Source organism: Ochotona curzoniae, unplaced genomic scaffold (assembly GCF_017591425.1).
Source record: "Ochotona curzoniae isolate NIBS_2020 unplaced genomic scaffold, NIBS_Ocur_1.0 scaffold_4505, whole genome shotgun sequence".
NCBI lineage: Eukaryota > Metazoa > Chordata > Mammalia > Lagomorpha > Ochotonidae > Ochotona > Ochotona curzoniae.
Genome location: NW_024467118.1, coordinates 23,679,873 through 23,693,692, shown reverse-complemented (window position 1 = coordinate 23,693,692; position 13,820 = coordinate 23,679,873). Strand labels below are relative to the sequence as shown.

Below are 13,820 nucleotides of genomic sequence, written 5' to 3'. Positions count from 1 at the left end.
GAATCTGCCTTTGCAATAAAAAAAAAAAAATAGGCCAAATGCTTGCCCCTTGATGTGATTTTGATAGCTTTGATCACTTCCTGTATCAGAACTGGCACTCATATGGGATCCCAGCACATGCAAGGCAAGGACCTTAACCACTATGCTATCGTGCTGGGCCCGGAAAGTCAGATTTTCAGAGAAGGAGAGACAGAGAGATCTTTGATCTGCTGGTTCATTCCCTAAGTAGCTGCAAGGGCCAGAGCTGAGCTGATGCAAAGCCAGGAGCTTGGAGCTTCCTCTGAGTCTCCCATGCAGGTGCAGGGTCCCAAGGTTTTGGGTATTCCTTTATTGTTTTCCCAGTCCACATGCCGGGAGCTAGAAGGGAAGTGGAGCAGCCAGGATACAAACTGGCACCTATATGGGATCCTGGTGTGTGCAAGGCGAGGACTTTAGCCACTAGGCTATCATGCTAGTCCCTGTTTTCATCTTTTTGAAAGCCAAAGAGAGCGCGAGCGAGTGAGCGAGCAAAGGATCTTTTATCAGCTAGTTCACTCTCCAAATGCCTACAAGCGCCAGGCCTGTATCAGGTTAAAATGAGGAGACCAGAACTCAATGTGGGGCTCCTACAAGGGTAATAGAGTCCCAATATCTGGAGCCATCATCCACTGCTTCTTAGGATACATTGAAAGGAAGCTGGATTGGAAGCAGAGTACCTTCAGAACTAGAACTAGCATTCCAATATCGTATATAGGTGTCCTGTCTGTGGCTTAACATGCTGCCTGCCTTGGTCCATATGTTTCTTTTTTTTTAAGATTTATTTTTATTGGAAAGTCAGATATACAAGAGGACGAGAGACAGAGAGGAAGATCTTCTGTACGATGGTTCACTGCCCAAGCGGCCATAATGGCTGGATCTAAGCCAATCAGAAGCCAGGAGCAGTAGCTCCACTTCCCATCCAGCTCCCTGCTTGTGGCCTGGGGAAGAAGTCAAGGACGGCCCAAGCCTTGGGACCCTGCACCCACGTGGCAAACCTGGAGGACGTTCCTGGTTCCTGGCTTTGGATTGGCGCAGCTCCGGCTGTTGCAGTCACTTGGGGAGTGAATCAGCAGATGAAAGATCTTCTTCTCTGTTCCTTGTCCTCCCTGTGTATCTGACTTTGCAATAAAAAAAAAATAATAAAATAAATCTTTAAAAAAAAGAAATCCCTCCATGTATTGAAGTGGAAGGGGAGTTAAAGATTCTTTGGAAATATTTTATGTCTTGATCTGGGTGATGTACACATAGGTAAAAATTCAAGTTCTATACTAAGATTTTATTTATTTGTTTGTTTTATTGGACAGATTTACAGACACAAGGAGAGACAGAGGGAAAGATCTTCCTTCTGCTGGTTCACTCCCTAAGTGACCATAATGACCGGAGTTGAGCTGATCTGAGCCAGGAGGCAGCAGCAGGTCTCTTATGTGGGTGCAGAGCCCCAAGGCTTTGGGCCATCCTCCATTCTTTTCCCAGGCCATAAGCAGGGAGCTGGATGGGAAGTGGAGAATTCAGGATATGAACTGGCAACCATATGGGATCCGGGTGCATATAAGACGCGGACTGTAGCCACTAGTTTACTGTACCGGGCCTGCTAAGACTTTTTAATTATGGTTATGCAACTGTCTCAGCAACAACTCTTTACACATTGATTTACTTAAAGAATGCACTCCGTTTAATCAAACTCAATCCTGACCCCAGCAGTATGTGACCTTTGATGAGCTCAATAGGCATTTGTTATCATTGCTGGTGATGATTATTTATAGACTGAACTTTCTTCAAGGTCTAAAACACATTTTGCCTATAAATCAGAGACATGATTAGCTAAAACTACATTTATTCCAGGAGAGCATTTTTTCATTTTGTCCTTGTGGTTTTAAACTATTTATTTTTGATATTGTTTACATAGTTGAGAGGGATGCATGATCATGTGGGCCTCTGATTAGGGTGGGGGGAGTGTCGCACACAGGAAGGTGGGTGAGACAGATGTTTCCATTGTTTTAGTTTTCCTACTGTGTCCACAGGGGAGGGTGGAGGGAGGATGGAGAGAGGGCTGCTCCTTGCTGCCAAGTGCTTCAACGCCTGGGGATAGGGGATGGTCCTTTGAATGAAGCCCCAGGGAGTGATATGGGGGAAGAATGTTCTGACGTTGTTACTTGAGTGGTTTTAATAGTTCTAAGAAAGTTGTTGATTTCATTGCTCCAGGGTTGAGAAAATTTCCCCAAAGTCCATTGGTTGACAAAGTTCGCCTTTGTGCATCCACAGACCCAGGTACATGCTACAAAGCTTGGCCAAGAGAACTGTCCAACCTGTAGTGCTTTTCCAGCCTAGTTCCACCTGTCACCACCCCCAGCTCTAGTGCACACTTGCAGACACTGTAGTCCCACAGGGGTGAGCCCACAAATCTCTATAAAATCTGCTCCCAGGGGCCCTGGTGCAATGGCTCAGTGGCCAAACCCTTGCCTTGCATGTACTGAGATCCCATCTGGATGCTGCAGTGTGTCCAAGCTGCCCCACTTCCTTTCCTGCTCCCTGCTTGTGGCCTGGGAAAGCAGTAAAGGATGGCCCAAAGCCTTGATACCCTGCACCTGCATGGGAAAGAAGCTCCTGGCTCCTGGCTTCGGATCAGCTCAGCTTTGGCCCTTGCGATCACTTGGGGAGTGAGCCAACAGATGGAAGATCTGTCTCTCAATAAATCTGCCTTTCCAATAAAAATAAATAAATCTTAAAAAAAGAAATAAGGAATCTGCTCCCAGATCTGGTTACTGTGACCTAACCCAGTGTAGGCATGCCCCTATCTCCAGATTTTGTGTTCCTCGGCTGACAGCAGGCAATGCCACTCAGTCTAGCCTAGGTCTCCCACCCAGGTGGATGTCTGCTGACCCAGACAATTCCTCCGGTTTCCCCCTCTAAACCACCCTGTCTCAGCTCCCTACCTACTTTTTAAAAAAATTTATTAATTACAGTGCATTATGTGACACAGTTTTATAGGTACTGGGTGGGATTCCTCCCACCCCTTCCCAAACCCTCCCCTATGGTGGATTCCTCCACCTTGCTGCATTGCCACACTTCAAGTTCAGTTGAGATTCTTTCATTGCAATCATTTGCCAAGCATAGGGTCCAGTATCTTATTGTCCAGATAAGTTCAACGGCTTCTTGGGGAGACCATCTCTGGTCTGAAGGTAGAGCTGACAGAGTATCATCCCGATCAATTAAAAACCCAACATAACATTAGCAGCAATTTATAACATTATGGAATTAGTTGACATATCCCTCACCTACTTTCAACTGCAGTGGCCTGGTCCAAGGAATACCCCAAATGTCATTCTTCCCCTGTCAAACATGACCTCAACCCCTCCCACACCAACATGTCCCCAGAACCCTTTCCCTGAGCAATCTGCAGCCTGCCCCCATCCCTCCCCACTTGGGGCTAGGGTGCCATGTTCTAGCCAGGCATTCCCCCGCCTTCCCCACTTCTCTTAAAAAAAAAAAAATAGAATAGACAACTATGCTGGCACACTGGTATAGTTAATACAGATTTGGCATTAACCAGGCTCAGAATGCCCGCCAACTATTGGCTGCTTTTCTCCCAGCAGTGTAATGCTTACCTAAGTACAAGGCAATCTAGGCAGTTGTCTAAGGCCTGGGATAAAATGCTTCATATTTTCATAAAAGCATATGGGAGATATTCCCAAAACTATGACCCTGTATTGTCAAGTTTTTCAGATCATAAGATACAATGTAACATATCCAGTCTCTCCATTACCATTGTATTTTTTGGTTAGGGCCTTAATCCTACAAATGAAATAAATACATTCATAATATTGGCATTTTGAATTATCTCATTAGAATAACTTCCTAATAATAAAGTTAAGTCATTGGATATAAGTACTTTTGTAGTACCTAAAATATTGCCATTTTGATTTACATAAACATACCTACCAATATCAGCATTGGTAATGGTATCAATATTAGGAAATCCTATTTAGAATATTTTCCTGGGAGCAAGCACTTAGCCTAGCCAGGAGCCAGGAACTTCCTCCAGGTCTCCCACACGGGTGCAGGAACCCAAGACTTTGGGCCGTCCTTGACTACTTTATCAGGCCACAAGCAAGGAGCTGGATGGGAAGCACGGCTGCGGAGATTAGAACCAGTGCTCATATGGAATCCTGGTGTGCTCAAGAGTAAGACTTTAGCGGCTAGGCCACCGTACTGAGCCCAAGAAATCTTTCATTTTCTAGAAACTTTTCTCTGCACTCAATATCCACTTTTATTTGAGAAACCCTAGTGCATGATACTCATTTGCTAAAGCTAACTCAGCTTGCTAAGTGGTAATTAAGCAAACAGCTGAAGTAGAGGTTTGGTTGGAGTAGATGAAAAACATCATGAAATTGAGTGAAAGCTTCTTAGAGCTTTCCCTTTTCCTATGGGACAAAGAGGAACTCTCCCTGGGGGCAACAAAGGCTCCCCCCAGGCTCACCCCAAGAGCCCTCAGGGTACTTCCTATGCAAAGTCTCTGTCATCTGTCTGCCTGTGATGTGGTTAAGTTGCTATCCCATAATAGTAGTGTTTGCAAAGAATCTGCTGAGCTTTTTTAGGGTCCTTGATAATATGGCAGAGAACCAGTTGAGCCAAACTTGTGACTGGCACCTGGCCAGGTCACCTGAGACTGAGTGGAGAGTTAACCTCATGGTTTCATTGTTGTGTTAGATGACACACACCTCTGAGGGCGCCTCAGCAGCCCTCCTCAGCTCACGGGAGGCGGGACTTCACACACCATTGGAGGCACCTGCCCTACTCCCTCACTTAACTTCCACCCCATTTCCCCTAACTACATTCCCAAGCTCCTTTTTTAAGGGATATTGTTTTCCCTTATTTCTCTTTGCCCCCCATCCTCCATCCTGCCACCGCCCTCATGAGCCAGTAATAAAGCTTCTCTTCTCTCATAAAATGCATCTGGTGTTTGCCTAACAGCAGTACACACAGGTGGGGCAGGCCTGGTATTTATTCAATAACAGTGCCTTTTGGAAATCTTTGGGACTCTGTTCCATTTAACCATTGCTCACATTGTCAATTCAACGACCTGAGAACATAAGGGGAGCCCTGCCCTTTGGCACGCTGGGAAATTCCGTGTCCTACAGGTTTAGCGAGGACACCGCCAGGCCAAAATGGGAGAAAGACGAGGACTAACTTGCGCAAACAGCATGTGAAGTTCTCAACCAGAAAGTGGAATCTTTCATTCGGGTCCTCAAGACCAGAACAGTAAAGGGTTAGACAAAGGCAAGGGCAGGCTGCTTCACGGCAGCCCTCCCCTCCTGCTGCACACTCTCTCCTCTTCTGTCACATATGCGCTCTTCTATCCCTTGGTCAGTTTTTCTGATGCAAGAACAGCAAAACAAACAAAACGACAGGAAGGGTCACGGGGATCAACCGCCACGTGTGTATTTCTCGATCCTTAGTTTTCACCTGGGTCTTCGTGCCCGAAAAAAAAAAAAGACACAAATCGCTGACAGGTGAGCTCAGGTTCAGCGGATACCCACCTGTGTCCACGACCCCGGTATTTTACAGGGCTGCCGCGGACGCGAGTCCTCGGCTCGGCTCTGGCCAAGGGAGACAAACGCTGGAGGTGACTGCCCAGCCAAGACAAAGGCCAGCGCAGGCCACCTCCACCGACGTGGGCCCTCCGCCCTGCTTCCTTCACAGTCCCCGACCCCACCCTTGGCGACCGGAACTACATCCCTCGGCCTCCGCGCCCCCGCGCGCGGCCGTGACGTAAGCACCCGCCGCCCGCCCCACCTGCTGGCAGACGCAGGACGTGCGCATGCTCGGCAGCCGCCGGCCGCCTGGGTCTCGAGGCGCTGCAATCTGTTGCGCCGCCGCCGCCGCCGCCGCCGCCCGCAGGAGCCGGCAGATCCGGGTCTCGTGGCTGAGAGTGACGTGGTCAATCGAATCCAAACACAGGAGAAGGGGGGCCGTCCGCCGGCGGCCACAGGAGCAGCAGCGGCAGCGGCGTCCGGAGCAGCCGCAGCGTTCCGAGAGCTCCAGGCGGTCCTTCTTGCCGAGAGCGGTTCCCGGCTCCCACCCTCCCCGCCCCGTCGGTTGTTGTCTGGGCGGGTGAGTGTCTTTTCTCCCACCGCCTCACCCGGGGTTTGCCGGGGAGGTTGGGGGGCTCCTCTGGCGCTCTTTCTTGGGGACTGCGACGGCTGCGGCAGAACTGGGGCTGCACCGGGGGAAAAAATCCTGCCGGCACCCCACGAACGTGCGTGCCCCGGGCCAAGAGCGAAGACAGAGAGCCCGTAGTTGTGGTTTTTTGTTTTTTGTTTGTTTTTTGTTTTTTGTTTTTTCCTCTTCAGGAAGCTGGAAATAGGGCTTGACAGGAAAGTGGACGGTAGCCATGGGGTGGTTCTATTTTTTTAAGGGCCAGATCGTGCACACGGGTGGAGAAGTGCACCAGGGAGTTAAAAGAGTGTGTTACAGGATGGAGCTCCTGCTCCGAGCTGGAGCCCAACCTGGGTCCTTTAGCCAGCCGCCTCTGGATAGGTTGAAGTCACTTAGGATGCGTCCTTTGTTGTGACTGACGGCACGCGAAAAAGCTGCGGTCCTCCTGAAAGCGAGAGCTGCCTGACCCCGCGGTGTGTTGGTGAAAGTAAAGGGTTCCCCCCGACACACACACACACATTTTTCCTGCTGTGTGTGGAGTGAGCGGGACCCCAGCCGAAAGTGGAGAGCCAGACACCCCCTGATTGGAACCCAGACCGTGCGGTTACGGGCAGCAGCTGTTACAGCCTTCCCCCTCCATCCTCCAGAGTTTTCCCCGCAAAGTGGCTGTTTAAAATGCCTTCTGGTTTCAACCGAGGCGCTGTGTGGCCAGTGGAATGTTTTTCAGTTGCCCCAGTTGGCAGCAGTGAGGACGTTCCCTGGACGGTCGGACGCGTTAGTCTGGTATCAACTGCACGCCAGCGTGCTGCTTGGGCTCTGTGGAAGAGCCCTTGTCCTGTTGTCCCGAGAGGCAGGCAGCCGGCTGGGCAGCTGGGCGTTGGGGTGCTTGTGTCTGGAGACCCTTCAGAGCTGCGGGGTCCGGGGGGCTGCGTGGCCGGCCACCCGCTTCAGGAGTCTGCTCGCGTGTGTGTGTTCCGAGCTGACGGTGCTCCGCGCTCTCCCACAGCACCCAGCAGAGCCGAAAACCGAGCCTTTGCACCCTACGCTTTTTAAAAGACCCTCTCTCCGCATGCCCCGCACGGTAATAGAACGATAGACGTGTATGTTGATGGCCCCTTGTTGAATCCAAAGGGAGTTCTTCATGAAGTTCAGGGATTTTGTGAGTTTATTCTTGTGGTATAGCATGCATCTTTGAAGTTGAACTCCCATATGTCCCATCGAGATCAGGATTTTTTCCTCCTTGCTTTCAAGTTTCCTCCTTGCTTCAAGTGTAGAGAAAGGATATTATTTTCTTGAAGTTTCTCTTTTTCAGCTGTTTACCTTTCCTATTGACCTTCAACTGAATATTTGTTGCTGATAGAAGTACTTAGAGACAGTGATGATAAAAGCAGACAAGCGAAAAAGCAGAAACCACCAGTAAAACTACCACGAAAATGTTAATGTCCTTCCAGACTTATTTTTTTGCGTTTATGTATGTTTTAAACTACATCATGCAGATACTGTGTTGCATGAACTTTTCTACAGCCTGCCTAGTTCACACGCTAATTTTTTAAAATAAGATTTAAAATTCAATGATAGCGACTTTGAGGCCTTTTATGGAATATTCACTGTGTTCAGAAAACCATAATTCTTAAAATGATGGTGCTGAAAGCATTCCTTCCCTGTAACTATGAAGATATGTTATGATGTAAGAAATTAATGTGTGGCTTAAGGCGAAGTTAGGCTTTGCTTGTTTGAACCTTGGGAGAAGGCGCCTAGCCTGGGTTGAAGGTATGGGAAATCTGCAGAGTTCTTACTGATGCAGTGGTTTGATTACAGGTTTAATTCTGTTCCGTCGTTTTGCTGTGTTCCAGGTGCTGACCAGCTGTTCAAGTTGCCAGCAATAAGGTCCTGGAAAATTTACATTTCCCCATATGTTTTATTAACATTGGTTCTCCTGTGTGTAGCCATTTAGTCCATGTCTTTACCAGTGGTATGTAAGGGATCTACTGTGGAAGCAAATGTTGTTGAGATAACAACTTTAAAGAATAAGTACCCTGAAATATCTCAAATCTGCTAATAATCCGAGTGGGTCCACTTCTCAAGCTTTTTGAACCTTTCTGTCTCTTTCCTTTGATCACTTTAGGGATTAGTTCCCAGTGCTTACTGCTCAGTGTGTGGCTTGGTTCTTTGGTTGTGAAGTACAGCATGTAATGTGTATTCTAGATTTGTCCACTTCTTGGTCTGCACTTCTTGGGCTCCCTGAGCCTGCTTGGACCATTTCTCCGACCCATCTAAGAGAGCCTTTATGGTGTAAATCAGGCTGTCATCCCCTGTGGAAGTCTGCCATGTAAGGTCAGAATGCAAGCCAGACTCCCTACCTGGGCTTGCCCAGTTCTACAAGTTTTGGCATTATCTTATACCTCTCTGCCCAGCTCAGTATTCTGGATTTTATCACATCTGTTCCTTCCTTCAATTCCAGTCCCATTAGCATTATTGTCCCTGGCACTTGCCAGCCCAGCTTCGCTTTGAGGGTCTTTGAACTTCCTGTGTCCTGAATAGATTTGCAGTTCTACTGTGGCAGGTCTCGCTCCTGATATTACCTCTTCTGAGAGTTTGCCTCATGTCTCCGTTTCATTAAAAAAAAAAAATTATTTTTATTTGAAAAGCAATGAGTTACACAGAGAGAAGGAAAGACAGAAATATCTTCCATCTACTGGTTCTCATCCCAAAGAGCTGCAGTGGCCAGAGCTGGCCCAGTTAGAAGCCAGGAGCCAAGAGCTTCTTTGGGTCTCCCCTGTGGGTATGAGGGGGCGGGACAAGGACTCGAGCCATTCTTCTCTGCTTTCTTGGGTCATGAACAGCAAATCAGGAGAAGAGCAGTTAGGACTCAACATCGGCACCCTGTGTGATTCCTGTGTGACAAGCCATGGCCCCTGCCCTCCATTCTGTTTAATTCACAACATTTATCATTCTCTGGAATTCCCTTATTTGAATACTTTTTTTTTTCACTTGAGGGGCAGAGAGAGACAGATCTTTTTTTAATTTTTAAAATATTTTTCATGGTACAATTCTATAGGTTCAGGGATTTTCCCTTCTCATCTTTTTCCCCCCTACCATTTTCCCCTAAATTATTACATATAGTTTAGTTCTTCAACAACAGCCACAAGTCCATCATCCTGCTATTTAAGTGTATCATAACATTATAGGCATATACAATGGTAAAAAGTCCAACATCCTATTGAGAAAGATCTTTTCTCTGCTTAATAACTATTCAATTGCTTGTAACAGCCAAAGTGAGTCTCCCACATGGGTGACAGAGACCCAACTACCTGGGGCCGTCTTGGAAACAGAGCTGGACTTGAACCCACAGACTGATAAGGGATGCAGTTGTCTCCAGCAGCATCCTAACTGCTGTGCCAAATTCCTGCCCCCTTTTTAAATTTTCTGTCTCCTTTGTTGGAATTTAAGCTCTTGAAAACTGGGGACCTTCTCTGTCCTTTTGAAAGATTGTTTTATTTGAAAAGCAGAGTGATATATGTCCTGTTTGCTGGTTAATACCTACAGCTGTCCACAATAACCAGGGCTGAACCAAACCAAAGCCAGGAACCCAGCACCCCATCCAGGGCCCCCACGTAGGTGACAGGGACCGATCACACACTGCCTCACAGGTAGATTAGCAAAAAGGTGGGTGGCAAGCGGACCCGGTGGGAGTGAAGCACACTGCATTATGGGATGTTGGCATCCCACATGGAAGCCTAACCTGGTGTGTCACAGTGTTGGTCTTTTTTTCTTTGCATTGCATTGTGGGTACTCCATGAATGTTGATTAAGTGAAAAAGCTTGATGAAATTGTTCAGGTCCCTGTTGAGCATGCACTCTTATTTTAGGCAAGTTTATTCTGTGAAGGAATTCTTTCAGCTTCTGTTGAAAGTGTAACATGTTACTTCTCCAACTTCAAAAACTGTTCAGATTTGGGCCGAAAAACACTTGCTTTCTACTGAAAACCTATGGGATTCATCCCTGGGAGCAAGGAGTCCTCGGAATCTGCCTTTTCAACAAATGTTTACTGTGATTAAATATATATTGAAGCTGGAGAATGTCGCTTGCTGTTTCTGTGGCTCTTTGAGAGGTTGCTCCTCACTAGACATGATAGCTATCATCTTTTGGAAGATGCTAAAAATCACTTTTTATTTCTCATTTAACTACAGAGCAACTCTGATAGGCTTTCCAGCTCTGATTTTCCAAGCAAGGACACTGAGACGTAGTGAACAGAATCTTGGACTTGAACACATACCTCCTTAGTCGCTGTACCTGTTGGCTTTGAACTACAGTGTTTAGAAATATACACAGCACTGTGGTTAAGATAGGCCATGATTTGGGGGTTTTGTCTATTTGGCCCTGCCTGAAGTTGGACAGCTGGTTAGTGGCCTTAAGAAATGTTCTATCAAGACTCCTGGGTCATCGCGCTTTGCTGTATCCAGTGCTGAAAACTCACCAGAGTGAGTAAAAGTGGAGTTTTTTCTCCTTTCTTGTGTGTTCATATTCCTCACATCTGTCTCTCCTTTTCTATTTATTGATGTGGTCATATGTGTTCTTTCTACATTTTCTCTACTGATTTCAGTGTTTTGCTGAGTTACAGCACCTCTGGATGACCATAAACCTCAGTTTCTCACTGTATGACTCTTTCCCAAATGAGTTCCAATAGTGTTACATGTGTTGCGCTCCTTGGCAGGTGGGTTTCAACCCAGAGGGATGCTAGTTTCTGGTGGTCCTGGCTTCTCAGCCCAGCCAGCTGACGCACATGAGCACTGCAGAGCCATAGTCAGCCCACCTTGTGCTGTTGTATAGTTGTGTATGTATTCCATATTTCACCCGTTTGTTATGGCAAGGTTGTAAACAACACTGCATCAAGCTAACAGAAGTAGAATCTCATTCTTTCGGAAGTTATCTCTGCATGTGTATTACCTTCTGATCTTTTCTTTTTAGAAAACACAGATTTGATATAAATGAGATATTATACCTGCATATACTTGAGTTCTAATTTTTGTTTTTGTTGACCGTAATGAGCTTTTCAGTGTGTCTTTAGAAGCTTTTGAACTGGTTATACATTGTCAGATATTTTGAATAAAGTGATTTAGTGAAAATTTTATTTAATATTGAGCATGACTGTTTGCTTTTCACCATGATAATACTGTGATGAACTACAACTTTAGATAACTAACCCAAATTCTGAATAATTACAGCAACGGCCTAATTTTTTTAAAAAAGATTTATTTATTTATTGGAAAGTTAGATACACAGAGAGGAGGAGAGACAGAGAGGAAGATCTTCCGTCCGATGATTCACTCCCCAAGTGAGCGCAATGGCCGATGCTATGCCGATCCGAAGCCAGGGTCCAGGAACTTCTTCCAGGTCTCCCACGCAGGTGCAGGGTCCCAAAGCCTTGGGCCGTCCTCACTGCTTTCCCAGGCCACAGGCAGGGAGCTGGAAGGGAAGTGGAGCTGCCAGGATTAGAACCGGCGCCCATATGGGATCCCCGGGTGTTCAAGGCGAGGACTTTAGCTGCTAGGCCACGCTGCCAGGCCCAAACAGCCTAATTTTTAAAAAGAGCCATTTAAAACAATTTTTAATGACTTTAAGTTATTTCAATCAAACTTCAAATATATTTAGCATATCTGCTTGCATATACTTTTTTTCATAAAGATTTATTATATTTGAAAGGCAGAGTGACAGAGAAGAAAAGATAGAAGGAGAAAGTCATCTCCCACCTGCTGGTTCATTTTCCAAACAGCAACCATAGCACAGGCTGGGCCAGGAACCAGGAACTACATCCTGCTTTCCCATGTGGGTGGCAGGAGCCAAGGACTTGGGCCCCGTCTTCCGCTGTTGTCCCAGTTGAGTTAGCAGGGAGCTGGATCGAAAGTAGAATATACAGGATGTACATGGGTGCTCTGATACAGGATGTTGGTGTCACAGACAGAGGCTTAACCCACCGAAGCACAGCAAGGTCCTCAGTGTGAAGGTTTTTAATAGAAACTAATTCTGAGGAGAGGCAAGTACGTTTTACTTTTCTAGCTTGTTGATTTTTTTTTTTTTAACTTTTGGTGTTTAAATTTTTTAACTTGGTTTTTAAAAGCATCAACACTTTGGAAAAGGGTCTATCTTTCTAAATCAGCATTTCAGTGTATGGAATAACTTACTGTTTTCAAAGCATTCTACACTACAGTGTTTATTTTGGAGAAAAAAAGTTGCCTTCTTGTTTGTTTTCATATTGAATTTTCATTTCCTCGTTTTCTTTTTTTAAATTGAGGTCAAAGCACAGATGTGAGTTTTAGCTTTGTGAAAGTAAGGAGTGAAACTGGTTTATGCTTCAGTGCACGCATTGACAAGTGTTACAGGTGCAAAACTTTCATAATTTAACAGCTATTAGAGATGCTTCAATTTAGCATAGGGGCGCAGGGAGCAGCTTCATGGAATATACACCAGGCTAAGAGTTCAGTGTTCTGAGTAGTATATGTTTTGTCTTACAAGGTAGATGTTTTTTAAAATTAAAAATTTAATTAAAAAAATATGTACTTATTTATTTATCTATTTATTTGAAAGGCAGAATTACAGACAGACAAGATCTTCCATGCATGGGTTCACTGCCCAAATGGCTCAGCAGTCAGGATTGGGCCAAGCTAAAGCCAGGAGCCTGCAACTCAGTCTAAATATGCCAAAGGGATGACAGAGGCCCAAGGGTTTGGCTTATCTTGTTCAGCTTTCCCAGGCACATTAAGGAAGCTGCATTTGAAGTGCAATAGCCAGGATTCTAACTGTTGGGAAGCTGCAAGTTAATGTGCTATGTCACAGCACTGGCCCCAATATGGATTTTTTTTTTAAAAAATCAGATTCTGTTGAGTATTTCTGTTTTTAACTTGTGAAAAACAGCTGTTTCTCTTAGTTAAAAAAAATTAACGTAGAATATACTTAATGCTCTTGTAGAAATTTTACGAAGTATTTTCAGAATTTGAAACTTTGGGTTATAAAATTGAATAAAAAGAAAGGTGATTTAATTAGTTTTTCTTTGCTTGAACTGATTTGATAACTTTTACTCCTGAACTTTGACCAAGTACAGAGAGGTTGTGTAGGAAATTAGTAGATGAGGAACCGTCAGTAACAAACCCCTTTTCCCTTTTGTGCACAAGACAGACATGCAAAGCAGCACACAGAGAACTTGGTCTGAGACTTACAGGTATCTCAGATTTGAATTGGCCTGGAGATTTTTAAGTTTACAAAGCCCCCTTTCAGCTTTTCACTTGATCCTGCCACACCCTTTATATGAATCGTTTCAGTTAGCACTCCTAGTTTGTAGATCAACTGATGTGATATAGAAGCTAAGTAATCCATTTTCAAGTAATTTCTTTCTTTTACTACTACTTTTTTTTTTTTTTTTTGGTATTCCCTTTCTTTGTCTTTTTGGAAAGTCTCTGAGGACAATTAAAATACTACTTGGCTACTTTAAAATTTTTATTTGAAGGATAGGTTTTTTTTCCCTAAATATTTTTTTTTTTTTTTTTTGTTGGAAAGGCATTGGTTCACCGCCCCCCCCCCCCCACCCAAGTGGCTACATTGGCCAGAGCCGAGCTGATCTATAGCCAGGAGCCAGGAGCTTTTTTAGGTCTC

The 13,820-nt window shown here is 45.4% G+C and overlaps 1 protein-coding gene across 4 annotated transcripts in view; it reads left to right on the top strand.

Annotated features, from left to right (window-relative positions):
* The first annotated feature begins 5,871 nt into the window (after window positions 1–5,871).
* The window catches only part of SMIM14 (small integral membrane protein 14), a 63,387-nt gene continuing 55,438 nt past the window's right edge, over window positions 5,872–13,820 (top strand). The window contains exons 1-2 of one of the 4 annotated variants that reach the window (XM_040966486.1): window positions 5,872–6,129; window positions 8,028–8,061. The gene's annotated coding sequence lies outside the window, so the exon portion shown is untranslated. Of the gene's footprint in view, window positions 6,130–7,620; window positions 8,062–13,820 lie in introns of those variants that run through there. The other 3 variants (XM_040966485.1, XM_040966483.1, XM_040966484.1) reach the window with 3 other exon arrangements.